The sequence below is a fragment of the Bidens hawaiensis genome, unplaced genomic scaffold (genome assembly GCF_021521415.1).
Source record: "Bidens hawaiensis isolate Kalapana, Puna unplaced genomic scaffold, B.hawaiensis_p1.1 tig00032785_1, whole genome shotgun sequence".
Classification (NCBI taxonomy): Eukaryota; Viridiplantae; Streptophyta; class Magnoliopsida; order Asterales; family Asteraceae; genus Bidens; species Bidens hawaiensis.
Genome location: NW_027495601.1, coordinates 27,605 through 41,406, shown reverse-complemented (window position 1 = coordinate 41,406; position 13,802 = coordinate 27,605).

Genomic DNA, 13,802 nt, shown 5'->3' with positions numbered 1-13,802 from the left:
AGTCCACAATCTTGTTCCTAATCGTTTTTGGTAAGTCCCTCTCGAAAATCATCCGTTTTCATAACCATTTTCGACCTCAAATCGAGCAAAAACTCCCATTTTCGTAACTTGAGTTTTCGGGTCAAAAACCGCCTTGTTTTGGTGTCAAAATGCAAGCTTTTGTGTTTAAAAGTACTAGGAATCGATAGCCCTTTCAATCCCGAGCATTTCCATGTCAAAAACTTCGATTTTGGGTCAAAAATCTGGAAAATCTGGAAAACCCGTGGGTTTCTCCGTCGCCCAGCTTGAAGGAGTCGAATCAGACTCATTCGATCGAACCAGTCGATCGAATCAGTCCATTCGATCGAATGCGTAGATCGAACAAGTCCAGTCGACCGAATAGGGAAGCAACCGAATGGTCTCCAACTCATTCGATCGAATGAGTTTTGTATTCGATCGAATGAGTGTTGTATTCGATCGAACGTGTTCCTATTCGATCGAACGTGTTCCTGTTTGATCGAACGTGCTCCTATTCGATCGAACGTGTTGTATTCGATCGAACGTGTTCCTATTCGATCGAACGTGTTCCTATTCGATCGAATCAAGCCAGAACCAAGCTGTTTCCAAGTTCGCCTAAGGTTTAACTTCGCCTGAAGCGAAGTTCGTCTATAAAATAAATTAAAAACCTAATGGAAAATGTGTTAAGGCAGTTATCGAAAATAAAATTTTTCCAAGCTGACCTGGCAGCTTAACCCCAGCCAGGGGCTCTGCCCCTTGGACCCCGCTAGGGGCTGCCGCCCCTAGAACCCCGCTGCCAGGGGCGCTGCCCCCCGGACCCCCGTTCGTTGTGGGTCATATATAGATAGAAATACAAACGAGTAGCAGTAGTTAATTGATATGTGTAAATATTATACAGTTAGCCGAGCCCAGTTAAAGAAAGGAATTACGATCAACGGCGAGCGTAACAGGATCCAGGTGAGTTTCTAGCCCCATTCCTTGTTATGTTTTCGGGGCTGTGTGCATACTTGATGTGTTGTTAATACATTTATCCAAAGTGATAAGTGTATGCCATAGGTGATATATGTGATATGTATGAATGATTGCTTGATGGTTCGTGAACGATCTTCGGATATTGCACGTACTGTCAGGTTGTAACGTTATAAATATGGCAAGTATGATATGTATGTTTATGTGTATGAACGTAAGAAAGTTAATAAAAGAAGGAGATGACGGTTGTATGGTTGTATGGTTACGAAAGGGGTACCGAGCCCTAATAATACTCGAGGTATGATGTATGGTTGTATGGTAACGAAGAGGGAATCGAACCCTACTAATATTCGAAAACATGGGACCAGACCCTAATAATATTTGTGATGTTAGGGACCAGACCCTAATAATATCTGTGATGTTAGGGACCAGACCCTCATAATATCTGTGATGATAGGGACCAGACCCTTATAATATCTGTGATGTTAGGGACCAGACCCTTATAATATCTGTGATGTTAGGGACCAGACCCTTATAATATCTGTGAGGTTATAGGGCGAAAGGCTCTTTAAAACGTATGATTATGAATGTAAAGAAAGTATGTAAGTAAGAAAGAAAGTATGTAAGTAAGAATGAAGGTATGAGTACTTATGTGTGAATGAAAGAAAGTTATGAGGTTAAGTACGTATGTATGTAACAAGGTATTGTATGGTAGTGTATGATTAACTAGAACTCACTCAGCGTAGCTGACTTTTAGTATGCACGCAGGTGAGTAGGATGAGACAGCTGGCTTGAGTGGAGGACACATGGCAGAAGACTAAAGCCTGGCATCTGAAGATCTGATATGTTTATTAAGTTATGTTTTGATTTTGAAAGACAAGAGGAATGTTTTAAGACATGAGTATGATTTGATATGTAATGTTTTATGAAAGTTTTATATTCCGCGTAAAGTTTTAATTAACTCTGATATTTAGAACTGTGTTTATGAGTAAATCCAACACGCAAGTAGGGTTACCGGTAACGGGGCCTTACAAGTTGGTATCAGAGCAAAGTTCGAGAGATTTAAGCATCCTACATGCTTAGACTCGAACAGAGAATGGGATTTAAGTAAGAAAAGAAAGAAGATGCCAGTTCAAGAATGCCATGTGTCGCTCAAGCAAGATCAGTAAAGGTGAAAGGTATGATTAAATGATATACGTTAATGAGAAAGAAAAGATATGAGAATGGTACGGATAGGAATAATTGATTGTTTTGAATTGACTAACTACTTAAGTAGAACCAGCACAAATAGACTCATAAAAGGAAGTGTATAGGACGCGGAAAGTAACGTGATCAGCTAATCACAACTGGCCACTGTTATTACCTGTTAGCCTTACTATCCTTGTACTAGATAGTTCCTTGAGTGATGATGTTTGTGTTTTCCCCTTTAGAATACTAATGGCTGGAGCTGGAGAATTTGTTGAAACTGGGGGTCGCACTGGGCGTCGTGGCAGGCCTCGTCTTGTCCGGCAACCCTCGGTGGAAGAAGCTTCCCACACCGAAGATGAAGGAAGCGCGGCTGGAGGAGACCAGAACAACAACGAGGAAGTTCAACTTAGCCCTGCAGTTCAAGCAGCCATCGTTCAGGCTGTAGTTGCTGCTGTGAAGAACCTGAATCCCGAAGGATCTGCTGGAAGCCGTGAGCGAACTGCTGAAGGGGCGGGTGGTGATGGTAGAAAGGATGGGGAAGGTGAAAGAGGGGCCTCGAGTGGGGATAAGTCAGTGAAAGTCGATGATAGGAGAGGAGGACAAGGTGGGTGCAGCTATAAGTCCTTCAAAGGTTGTGACCCGCCTAAGCTGACTGGTTTAGGAGACGCAATCGCTACTCTCCAGTGGATAACCGCTATGGACAAGGTTATCCGCATTAGCGAATGCCGTCCCGACCAAGCTGTGGGTTATGCTACTCAGTCATTCGTAGATGAGGCTATGTATTGGTGGGAGAGTGTGGAGCAGAGGAAGACCCGTGAAGAGATCAAAGAGATGAGGTGGGAAGATTTGAAAGAGTTGGTAATGAAGAAGTTCTGTGCAGATGCCGAGGTTGAAAGAACGGAGATGAAGTTCCAGAATTTGAAAGCCGGTATGATGACGCATCGTGAGTATACCACGGAGTTCAACCGACTATCTAGGTTGGTGCCTGACATGGTTGACACTGAGGTCAAGAGAATCAAATGTTATGTGAGAGGGTTGCCACAAAAGGTCCGCATGTTAGTCAGGGCGATTCAACCTGCTACTTTTGATTCGGCTGTTGGACTCGCGGAAATGGTCTATGCTGACGTGGCCGCGGATGATAGGGTGGAAAGGGATGAAGAGAAAGAGAAGAAAGGGGTCACTCCTGCTAAACGACCCGGTACTCAGTTATGGAACTCCAAGGATAAGAAACAGAAAGTGTGGGAGAAGAGATCGTGTAAGACCTGCGGAAAGAGGCATGGTGGTGAATGCAAGTGGGGTAAAAGTTCTAATGTTTGTCTCAAATGTGGAAAGGCTCATGGTGGAGAATGCAGAATGGGGTCGAATGCCTGTTATAAGTGCGGGAAGGTAGGGCATTATGCCAATGAGTGCAGTGCGAAGCCAGCCTGTTACAAATGTGGCAAGACAGGCCATATGTCAAGGGAGTGCACTGAAGGTGTAGCTGGAGGTAGTGGAAAGAAGGATGCCGATCAAGCTAGGCCCAGAACTAGAGCCTACATGCTGACCCAGGAACAAGCCAGGCAGATTCCGGATGTCGTCACAGGTACGTTTCTAGTGAACGATGTTTCCGCTTCTGTATTATTTGATTCTGGTGCGAATAGAAGTTTTGTAGCTACGACGTTTAGTAAACTAGCTAAAATGAAAGGCTGCCGAGTGTCTGAAACTTTTGTAGTAGAAACCGCAAGTGACACTTCGGTGAAAATAACAAAAATGGTTAAGAATTGTAAGATAGAGTTAGAGGGACATGAGTTCCCAGTTACTTTGTATGTTATGGCCTTAGGAGGGTTCGATGTAGTCTTGGGTATGGATTGGTTGTCTGAGTTTGAGGCTCAGATAGTATGTAAAAGTAAGATGATAAGGTTAAAGTCATTGGATGGTAGTGCGGTGACGGTTTATGGTGATAAGGAGAGTTGTGGGCTTAATGTCATTTCGATGATAAAAGCCGAGGGTTTGTTAAGGCGGGGGTGCGGAGCCTACCTGGCGTATGTTGTCAACGCTACGGCCGAGACGAAAGAAATGAAGAATGTTCCTATTGTGCGCGACTACCCAGAAGTATTCCCTGAGGATCTTCCGGGGTTGCCACCTGAGCGAGAAATAGAATTTCAGATAGATTTAATACCAGGAGCCCAGCCCGTCGCGAAAGCGCCTTACCGTCTAGCACCGTCCGAGATGAAGGAATTAATGTCCCAACTGCAAGAACTCCTCGACAAAGGTTTCATAAGACCGAGTGTTTCTCCGTGGGGCGCACCGGTTTTGTTTGTGAAAAAGAAGGATGGAAGTATGAGATTGTGCATAGACTATCGTGAGTTGAATAAGCTTACGGTAAAGAATAGATATCCTTTGCCAAGGATCGATGATCTGTTTGACCAACTGCAAGGTTCAAGTTGGTTCTCACGAATAGATCTCAGATCAGGCTACCATCAGCTGAAGGTGAAGGAGGCAGACATCCCTAAGACAGCGTTCCGAACGCGGTATGGACACTACGAGTTCCTCGTAATGTCATTCGGTCTAACAAATGCTCCTGCAGCATTTATGGACATGATGAATAGGGTGTGTCGGCCGATGTTGGATAAGTCGGTTATCGTCTTCATTGACGATATATTGATTTATTCAAAGAACGAGTCTGACCATGCTGAGCATCTGAGAGAGGTATTGGAGACACTGAAGAAAGAGAAGTTGTACGCCAAGTTTTCGAAGTGCGCGTTCTGGCTAAGAGAAGTGCAATTTTTAGGTCACGTGATTAATCCTGAAGGGATTACCGTGGACCCAGCTAAGATTGAAGCGATAACGAATTGGAAGACTCCGCAAAATCCGACTGATATACGAAGTTTCCTAGGGTTAGCCGGCTACTACAGGAGATTCATCGAAGGTTTCTCCAAGGTAGCCGCACCGCTGACCGGTATGACCCGAAGGTCGATAGTATTCAGCTGGGGAAAATTTCAAGAAGAAGCCTTTGAAGAATTGAAGAAGAGACTCACGCAAGCTCCAATCCTTACTTTACCCGATGGTGATGAGGATTTTGTTGTTTGTGCTGATGCCTCGCATCAAGGGTTAGGTTGCGTGTTGATGCAACGAGGGAAGGTGATAGCCTACGCGTCTAGACAGTTGAAGGTCCATGAGAGTACTTACCCGACGCATGATTTGGAGCTAGCAGCTGTAGTGCATGCTCTTAAGTTATGGAGGCATTATCTGTACGGCACTAAGTGTACTATCTATACCGATCATAAGAGTTTAAAGTACTTCTTCGAGCAGAAAGAACTGAACATGAGGCAGAGAAGATGGTTAGAATTGATAAAGGATTACGACTGTGAGATTAAGTATTACCCCGGTAAAGCTAACGTGGTCGCTGATGCGTTAAGTCGTAAGAATGAGGAAGTCCTTGCAACAGTGAAGTCATACAAGTTGATCATGAACCCGAGTCTTTTTGAAGAAATCATCAAGGTGCAGTCAGAAGTGTTAATAGATGAAGGGTTAGTAAAGAAGGAAAGGATTTATGGCCAGCAAGATGAGTTGATGGAAAACACTCATGGAGTTAAGACTAGGTTCGACCGTATGTGGATCCCACGCCATGGTGATCTTAGAAGTCGAATCTTAGATGAAGCTCATAAGTCAAGGTACTCAATCCATCCAGGAGCTACAAAGATGTACCAAGACTTGAAAAGAGATTACTGGTGGCCAGGATTGAAGAGCGATGTAGTGGATTATGTTGGTAAGTGCTTAACTTGCTTACAAGTCAAAGCCGAACACCAAAAGCCTGGTGGGAAGATGCAACCGCTAGAGATACCTGAGTGGAAATGGGAACACATCGCCATGGATTTCGTGACTAAGCTACCTCGTACAGCTAAGCAACATGATACCATCTGGGTGATTGTGGACCGTTTGACCAAGAGTGCTCACTTTCTACCCATACGAGAGGCCATCTCGTCAGAAACGTTAGCAAGCTTGTTCATTAAGGAAATTGTAACCAAGCATGGAGTACCGTTATCGATCGTGTCTGATAGGGATACACGGTTTACTTCGAGGTTCTGGAAGAAATTTCATGAAGCTATGGGGACGAGGTTGAACATCAGTACGGCGTATCATCCTCAAACCGATGGACAGTCTGAAAGGACGATCCAAACCCTTGAGGATATGCTACGTGCTTGCGTTTTAGATTTTGGTGGAAGTTGGGATGATCATCTGCATCTGGCAGAGTTCTCCTATAACAACAGTTACCATTCGAGTATTGGTATGCCACCGTTTGAGATGCTGTACGGTAGACGATGTAGAACCCCGGTGTGTTGGGGTGAGATTGGTCAGAAGGAAATGGGAAGTATAGAAGTGGTTCAAGAAACGTCTTCAAAGTTCGATCAGATCAAAGCAAGAATGAAAGCCGCTCAAGACAGACAAAAGTCTTATGCGGATAAGCGGCGACGACCAATTGAGTTTAACGTTGGCGACTATGTGATGCTTAAGGTCTCGCCTTGGAAGGGGATTATCCGTTTTAGGAAAAGAGGAAAGTTGAGTCCGAGGTACATTGGACCGTTCAAGATTGTAAAACGTGTGGGTGAAGTAGCTTACAAACTGGACTTACCCGATGAGTTAGAAGGAATTCATTCAACCTTCCATGTCTCTCATCTGAGGAAGTGTCTAGCTGATGACAAGTCTCACGTGCCATTAATGGACATCGAGGTTGATGAACAATTGAACTACATCGAGCAACCGATAAAGATCGTTGATCGCAAGGAGAAGCAGCTTCGTCATAAGGTTATACCCTTGGTCAAAGTGATATGGAAACACCGCAAGGGATCAGATGCTACTTGGGAAGTTGAGGATGAGATGCGCAAGTTTTACCCTAGTTTGTTTATGTAATAGTTAGGTTTCGGGGACGAAACCTCTTTAAGGGAGGAAGACTTGTAACATCCTAAAATTTTATATTGATAAATAAAAGAAAGTTATGTTTAGTAATTTCACGTTTTAGTTATTTAATGTCGAGTAAGGAACGGGTCTTGGGCTTAGTTATTTTATGAACTCGGCCTGTCTCGACCCGTAGGAAGCCAACCCGAGCCTAACCAAACCCGTAGTATATAAACGAAAGTTCTTGACACTTCCACCATTTTTCACCATCTTCCTTCACTTACACCCACCCAAACACTCTCATTTCTAGAGAGAGAAGCTAGAGAGAGAAAGTTCTCAAATCACAAATCCGAGTCCACAATCTTGTTCCTAATCGTTTTTGGTAAGTCCCTCTCGAAAATCATCCGTTTTCATAACCATTTTCGACCTCAAATCGAGCAAAAACTCCCATTTTCGTAACTTGAGTTTTCGGGTCAAAAACCGCCTTGTTTTGGTGTCAAAATGCAAGCTTTTGTGTTTAAAAGTACTAGGAATCGATAGCCCTTTCAATCCCGAGCATTTCCATGTCAAAAACTTCGATTTTGGGTCAAAAATCTGGAAAATCTGGAAAACCCGTGGGTTTCTCCGTCGCCCAGCTTGAAGGAGTCGAATCAGACTCATTCGATCGAACCAGTCGATCGAATCAGTCCATTCGATCGAATGCGTAGATCGAACAAGTCCAGTCGACCGAATAGGGAAGCAACCGAATGGTCTCCAACTCATTCGATCGAATGAGTTTTGTATTCGATCGAATGAGTGTTGTATTCGATCGAACGTGTTCCTATTCGATCGAACGTGTTCCTGTTTGATCGAACGTGCTCCTATTCGATCGAACGTGTTGTATTCGATCGAACGTGTTCCTATTCGATCGAACGTGTTCCTATTCGATCGAATCAAGCCAGAACCAAGCTGTTTCCAAGTTCGCCTAAGGTTTAACTTCGCCTGAAGCGAAGTTCGTCTATAAAATAAATTAAAAACCTAATGGAAAATGTGTTAAGGCAGTTATCGAAAATAAAATTTTTCCAAGCTGACCTGGCAGCTTAACCCCAGCCAGGGGCTCTGCCCCTTGGACCCCGCTAGGGGCTGCCGCCCCTAGAACCCCGCTGCCAGGGGCGCTGCCCCCGGACCCCCGTTCGTTGTGGGTCATATATAGATAGAAATACAAACGAGTAGCAGTAGTTAATTGATATGTGTAAATATTATACAGTTAGCCGAGCCCAGTTAAAGAAAGGAATTACGATCAACGGCGAGCGTAACAGGATCCAGGTGAGTTTCTAGCCCCATTCCTTGTTATGTTTTCGGGGCTGTGTGCATACTTGATGTGTTGTTAATACATTTATCCAAAGTGATAAGTGTATGCCATAGGTGATATATGTGATATGTATGAATGATTGCTTGATGGTTCGTGAACGATCTTCGGATATTGCACGTACTGTCAGGTTGTAACGTTATAAATATGGCAAGTATGATATGTATGTTTATGTGTATGAACGTAAGAAAGTTAATAAAAGAAGGAGATGACGGTTGTATGGTTGTATGGTTACGAAAGGGGTACCGAGCCCTAATAATACTCGAGGTATGATGTATGGTTGTATGGTAACGAAGAGGGAATCGAACCCTACTAATATTCGAAAACATGGGACCAGACCCTAATAATATCTGTGATGTTAGGGACCAGACCCTAATAATATCTGTGATGTTAGGGACCAGACCCTCATAATATCTGTGATGATAGGGACCAGACCCTTATAATATCTGTGATGTTAGGGACCAGACCCTTATAATATCTGTGATGTTAGGGACCAGACCCTTATAATATCTGTGAGGTTATAGGGCGAAAGGCTCTTTAAAACGTATGATTATGAATGTAAAGAAAGTATGTAAGTAAGAAAGAAAGTATGTAAGTAAGAATGAAGGTATGAGTACTTATGTGTGAATGAAAGAAAGTTATGAGGTTAAGTACGTATGTATGTAACAAGGTATTGTATGGTAGTGTATGATTAACTAGAACTCACTCAGCGTAGCTGACTTTTAGTATGCACGCAGGTGAGTAGGATGAGACAGCTGGCTTGAGTGGAGGACACATGGCAGAAGACTAAAGCCTGGCATCTGAAGATCTGATATGTTTATTAAGTTATGTTTTGATTTTGAAAGACAAGAGGAATGTTTTAAGACATGAGTATGATTTGATATGTAATGTTTTATGAAAGTTTTATATTCCGCGTAAAGTTTTAATTAACTCTGATATTTAGAACTGTGTTTATGAGTAAATCCAACACGCAAGTAGGGTTACCGGTAACGGGGCCTTACATAGAACTATTAGACAAGGACTTGATTTGTCATGGCTATCCTCTGCGAGGAGCATCGGTGTTGTTTGTAAAGAAGAAGGATGGAAGCTTTAGGATGTTTATTTATTACTGGGAATTAAACAAAGTAGCCATCAGAAACTGATATCCCCTTCTTAGAATAGATGATTTATTGACCAACTTCAAAGGGTGAACTATTTCTCAAAAATTGATCTGTGATCCGGCTACCATCAAGTTAAAAATCCAAAAGGAAAATATTCTAAAATGGCATTTCTCGAACTTGGTATGATCACTATGAATTCTTAGTTATGCCTTTTGGGCTAACTAATGCACCTCGCAGTTTTCATGGACCTCATGAACCGAGTTTGTAACATGTATCTCGACAAATTCGTTATAGTGCTTATTGAGACATTCTAATATATTCGAAAACCAAGGAGGAACACGAACAACATTTACGAACAATATTGGAGTTGTTGAGGCAAGAGAAATTGTATGCCAAAATTTCGAAGTGTGAATTTTGGCTACAAAGAGTGCAATTTTAGGACACATTGTTAACCGACACGAAATTCACATAGACCTGGGAAAATTGAAGCCATTAAAAATTGGCAAGCCCCAAAATCACCGAAAGAGATTCGCCAATTTTGGGGGACTAGCTGAGTATTACCGGTGCTTTATTGCAAACTTTTCTGGTATAACCCAACCTTTAACCCTCTTAACCTAAGAAGATTGAATTTATGATTGGGGAGAAGAACAAGAAATGGCTTTTCAATTGTTAAAATAGAAACTATGTCAAGCCCCAATACTGAGTCTCCCCGAAGGGACTAACGACCTTGTAGTTTATTATGATGCATCCCGAAAAGGTTTAGGATGCGTACTTATGTAAAGAAACATGGTTATAGCGTATGCTTCCCCGATAATTAAAACTGCACGAGAAAAATTATACTACCCATGACCTAGAATTGGGGGCGGTTATTTTGCACTTAAGATCTGGAATCACTATTTGAATGGCATCAAATGCACAGTTTATACAAATCACAAGAGTCCGCAACATATTTTTGACCAAAAAGACTCGTACATGAGGCAAAGAAGATGAATGAAGTTAGTGAATGATTATGATTGTGGAATTCGTTACCAGCTAGGCAAGGCTAATATCGTAGCCGATACCTATGTCAAAAAGATAAAGATAAACCCGCGAAAGTAAGAGCACTTGAAACGATTATTCAGACGAACATTACCGGGAAAATTCTTATCGCCCTTAAAGAAGAACACATGGAAAACGAAGTCTTACACGGGAACGAGCAGAACCTTGAATAGAAAACCAACGAGATACTATACTTTAAAAACCGAGTCTAGATTCCAACTCTTCGTAATCTACATGACTTGACAATGGATGAAGTGCATAAGTCCAAAGATTCTATTCATCCAGGTACCGATAAGATGTACAAAGATTTAAAGGAATATTATGAGTAGCCCGAATGCTTGACTTGTGCTAGAATTAAGGCAGAGTATCAAAAGCCCTCAGTAATGTTACAACAACCAGAAACACTCAGTGAAAGTGGGAACAGATTACTATGAGCTTCGTAACACACTTTCATAACTCATCCCAAAAACACAGTTTAGTCCTAGTACTAGTTGATCGGCTAACTTAATTTGCACACTTCCTCCAGATCCATAATAGCTGCACAACTGAAAGGCTCGTCTACCATTATATCAGGGAAATCATATCTTGACATGGTGTGCCTATTTCAATTACTTCGGACTGAGATAGTCTTTTCGCCTCTTATTTTTGGCAAACTTAGGAAACTGGATCGGTCAAAGTACGACCTGTCATTCCCTAAAAAAATGCTCGATCTGGATGAACTATATAAACACTAGAAGATTTACCTCGCGCTTGTACATTAGACCTTAGAGGAAATTAGGACCAGCATTTTCCACTAGTCTAATCCTCGTATACTAATAGTTATCATAATATTATACGAGCGGCACTATAACCTGTTTGATACGAGCAAGAATACAAATCGCTACTTTATTAGACTGAAAGTTGGTAACACTCAAAATGCAAAATCCGATTTGATTCCAGAATATCACAGATAAACCTTGTAAGATTCAAAAACAATCTGAAAGCCGCCTGAGACTGACAAAAGAACTATACCGATGCACGTAGTAAATTTTTGACCTTTGAAAGATGATATTTTAGTTGAGGAAACCGATAAGTTAACTTCAATATACATGGAACTGTACAAAGTTGCCTCGAAAATTTATCCCGTAGCATATCGACTATAACTATCTTTAAAGTCGAGTTTTACTAACGATCGTAGTCCTACTGATAAATTCCTATATATCGAACCTAATCAAGTGCCTTATTAACGAGGCGGAGATAGTACCACTTGAAAACTTACTTATAGCTAAACTTTGTACAGAAACCCTTATAATTATTGGATGGGAAAATCAAATAGTTACGACACAATAATATTTCATTGGTCAAAGTTCGATGAAATCCATAACGAGGAAACAAATATATTTGAAAACAAAAACAAATACTCCTGTTTGTCCCTGAGAAGCGTGTAATTGGCATATCGAATTTCGGGGATGAAATTTCTTAGCCGGTGGAGAATGTGGCATTCGTGACAAAACCGGACACACCTCAGTATTCACATGCCGAATAAGCGATTATCCGCTTATTGGTATCGATCAAACAAATAATCAAACGTGTTTGGTTATGATCCGGATATCCCAGGGGGGCCATCTATAAGTGATATACATTTAATATAAGCTCACATATTGATATTATAGCCTTAGTACGATAGCAAACCCGTTAAACGAAAACATGCTCGTTTAAGTACCCGCTATGATTTTAAACACGAAAGATAGTTACGAAACAAGCATTGTATCATCCGTTAAGCTGAAAAAGACTTACAAAACACTTATTTGGGTTGTTAAGTGATCCATGAAAATATTTTGATTTTTACAAACAAATAGTATGTTTTTATAAATTTACAAGAAATTGGCCGAAAAACACTCGTGTTCGCACTGTTTGTCGTACCCGATATATTTTTCTCGCAAAAAACCGAAGCTGAAAATAAAATTGGACTCGGCATTCAATCTTAGGGCATGTTCTAATATTTTCCAGTAAAACCTAGGTAACTTCATATATTTTGATCAATTTTCAATTAGTTTAATCATGTTTAAACACATAAAAACATAGTTTGATTACCAAAAATCAATTTTAACCATGCAAAAACCCTAAAAGTGGTCCAAAAATATATTTTGATCATACACATGGTTAGGAACCTATTTTGATACGTTTTGTTTTTGGCCACAAACACGGATTAAGGGATTTAAATCGCGTTTATACGATTCAAAAGTTCGGTTTAAAGCCCTAGCCAAAATCCTAAGTTTCAAGGCTGATCTATTGATGATACATGCTTTGTTTTGTGATATAGGACTTGTAGTTTCATTAATTAGAAGATCAAGGACCTGGAAAATTGAGTAAAATAGTGGAAACGAACGAAAACCGCAAAGGGAATGTTGAAACACTTGTTTAGGGGCTATTTATGATTAGATTATGACGTGCTTGTTGTTAGCTTGTAAAGTTTTAAAGAAACATTAGGGACAATATGAATGAGTCCCTGCCCAATTTTGGTAATTTTTAGACAATCCGAGAATATTTGGCGAATTTATTACTGTTTTGGGACGTTTATTTGTGAAAAATACTTAAACTACTTGAAAAATTATGACATTTCAGGGAGAACTTTGGTATGGCATAATTTGATCACATATAAAATTTTGAATCAATTGGAGAAACCCTAGTTATGGTTTCTAGATTCGCGATTATTCAAGTTTTTATGGTCATTTAAGGTTCTGGAAATTTTGCAGGGTGTTTTGGGAGTTATTTGGATCACTCAGTAATTTTTTTGGATTATTCGGAAATTGTTTGGTATAAACGGAGGATTTACAGGTTAAATATAGCATATAAAATAAATTTTTATAAATTAATAAATCAACAAATAATTCTAGAAATATTTTTATAAAAGTCTACTATTTTACTTGATATGTGTATGAATTTTCATAATTTAATGATTAACGGATAATTAATTGTGCTAATTTGGAAGTTAAACAAATTCATTTCTAATAAAAACCGACGAGTTCGTGATTAACGAATCTGTTGGAATATCAGAACATTAAGAGTGATCAAAAAACATATTTTCGTGTTAACTGAGTAAAACCGAACTTTTTGAGAAAAGTTCGGACAATTTGGATGAATTGTGCTCGTTTTCTCCAAACTAGATTGAATAAACGAAAATGAGCCACGTAGCGAATGCATACATCTAATCTACGATCTATATTTATAAATTTAATCAATTTATCAACCAACATGTTTACCCAAATTTATATGGTCATACATGTTTTCTAAACACGCAAACGATC